The sequence below is a fragment of the Montipora foliosa genome, chromosome 13 (genome assembly GCF_036669935.1).
Source record: "Montipora foliosa isolate CH-2021 chromosome 13, ASM3666993v2, whole genome shotgun sequence".
Classification (NCBI taxonomy): domain Eukaryota; kingdom Metazoa; phylum Cnidaria; class Anthozoa; order Scleractinia; family Acroporidae; genus Montipora; species Montipora foliosa.
Window position 1 is genome coordinate 1,562,375 of NC_090881.1, and position 2,660 is coordinate 1,565,034.

A 2,660-nucleotide genomic window follows, 5' to 3' on the forward strand; every position below is an offset into this window, starting at 1 on the left:
AGGAACTCGAAACTTGAAAAAAGACTTACTTCAAGGTCATATTCAACCTCCGAAAGATAAAATTTCAAACACATTGAGGTTTTGATTTTAGAATTTGATGACGTCTCTGTGAAAACCACCTATTCCCTTGAGGATAACAATCACTCAGAAAATTCAAAAGACTCGCTGGTGGAGCTTGATTTGGGTGAAAAAGAACACAAAGATGGTCGGAATATCTATCTTACGCGAACAGTCAGAATAATTCTTGAGATACTTTTAAGATGTCCGTTTAAGAATATTGCTTAACACCGTTTCTTCATTTCAGCTTTTCGTTTTTTCCTCGGCCGCTGGCGTTTGACGCTTTTGGAAATTCGTATAAATTTGGACTTTGGCCCACCGTTTAATTAAACACTACAGTCATCCGTATAAACTATAATAAGAATCGTTTCGATTTTTGTTTCCAAGAGTTGTTTTTACGGTTAAACGAAAAATCGTTAGTGTACGTTTTCCCATTCCCGGTCACATGTAATGGCAAACGAAAAAAAAAACAAATAAGAAAAAAAATTACGCTAAATGCATGCTTGTGGACTCACCTCTTGAATTTGCTGAGTCTCTCTGTCTCGCAACTCTAACAAGTCAGGAGAGATTTGGGCTGCAGGAGGGGCTGGTGCTGTCCGAGCTGATTGTCTTAATTTGTCGATTGGCCAACAGTAACTATCAGGAACACACGTAAGTTCATCCAGATGACTGAACCACCCTTCCCATTCATCAGCTGCTTCTTTTGGCATGTTCTGGTGATACCTGGGAATGTCGCGTCTCAGGGCCTCAATGTTCAACTTTACTAGTGAGGGAGTGACAAGCTTGGGCTTTCCAATAGGTAAAGACTGAACACACATACACACACAAAAAAAAGATCCTTTAAGTCAACAAGTCTAACAATTTGAGTCCATACAAAGATGTCTTTGCACCCAAGCACAAAAGAAGGTTAACTTTACATTGGTGGTCTAATTTCTAATCTTCCTATCAGTTGTTGGATTACTGCAATTTTGATATAATGATGTGTACATGTTAAGCCTTCTCAATATTGATGTGTTTATCAACTAAAATTAACTGGTTAAACCAATGCATTTTGCATACGATCTGACACAATTATTCATATCATCATGATGATAGTTGACCATACATGTACTCTATTTTGACAGTTAGTTTAATTAAAATGATAGAAATTTACCTTCAAGATAATAACTGGCCCCTGCCACTCTTCATGGCTCCAGTTCCTATAAAACATCTCAGCTTTCCCAGCCTCGTTGCGCTTGAACTTGAAACATTTTGGTACTGTATGTGCATGCAATTCCTCTGCATACTCCTCAACCCATGATCGTATATCATACACAACTTGCAGCTTATATGGCTTTGGAGAGGGATTACTCATACATGATGACAGTGCTCTAAGCAAGTCTAAAAAATCACAAAAATTATTATTTCCTGAATTAACCAACTCTACAATTTTGTCCCATTCCTATAAAATAAAATCTAGAATACAAGAATACAAGAAAGGTCATCGCTATATAGTAGGCCTAGTTGTTGAAAGATGTTAAAAAAGTTAGATGAAAATTAAGGTTAAAAGACAACGTAGGTATCGATAATAGCCATTGCTTTCATGACCTTCAACATCATACAACTTAATACAAATCAAAACCAAGTGTGAAAGAGAATTGTACAATTGTATAAGGGGGGGGGGGGGGGGAGGACTTTTAACACCAAATTTGTTAGCTAAATAATAAAGACACCTCATGTCAACAGTCCAGTCCAGATAACATTTTTCTAATGAGGGACTCACTTTCCCCCAATACTGTCTTTTGCATCTCCTTTGCTATTAATTCTAGCTACAGTTGTATCTCATATGCTATTAATTCTATTTCTTTATCGTTAGCAAATATTCATTTCATATTGACTTTCAATTCCTTCATTTTTCCTCCGAGACATCCAATAACCATTGGAATCACTTTAACAGTATATCCTTCTCGTTATTATTATTATTATTATTATTATTATTATTATTATTATTATTATTATTATTATTATCACCATCATCCTGGGGATGCTTACTATCAACAAAGTGAAGAGACTGGCATTAAAGTAGAGTAAAAAAAAAATGTGACAAGAGTTTTTCACCTTCAATGACATATACATCACACTTGTCCAAAAACTTTGAGAACACTCCAAAGAATGCATCTATATCTTCATGCGTGTGTCCAACAGGGAGGAAATTTACTCTTATCTAGGAAAAAAGGCAAAGGAAAACAATAATAATTTTTGCTACCTGGTATTTGCTTGAGAACCTGATGCATCATTTGACAGAGTTGTAATCTTAATACTAATTAACGGTACATGTAATAGTTTAACTGCTATGAATCTTCACGCCCTTATATACACACCACTGAAATGACACAGTTGCCTTCTCTTAGAGAAGAGATTTGTGAAAAATAAGCGAAGTTGTAAGTTTTTCGGCAAAATGTAGTTTCTTTCATTGAAAACTGATAAAAACTTACTCATGGATAAGTTTGTTGTGAAAACGCTCGCTTTTTCTTCGATGAAGAAGGAAGTTCCCACCTTCCGCCCAATCTGACAGCTCACGATCGAGCAAGAAGGTACCTCACAGGTACGCTCCACGTGGAAGA

The 2,660-nt window shown here is 36.2% G+C and overlaps 1 long non-coding RNA gene across 1 annotated transcript; it reads right to left on the reverse strand.

The window, feature by feature from the left end:
- Nucleotides 1-780: 780 nt before the first annotated feature.
- LOC137982274 (uncharacterized) lies at nucleotides 781-2,271 on the reverse strand. Its single transcript, XR_011118652.1, has 3 exons — nucleotides 2,155-2,271; nucleotides 1,211-1,437; nucleotides 781-863 (listed from the first exon to the last, which is right to left on the reverse strand). It is a non-coding gene; the product is annotated as an uncharacterized lncRNA (long non-coding RNA).
- Between the last annotated feature and the right edge of the window lie 389 nt (nucleotides 2,272-2,660).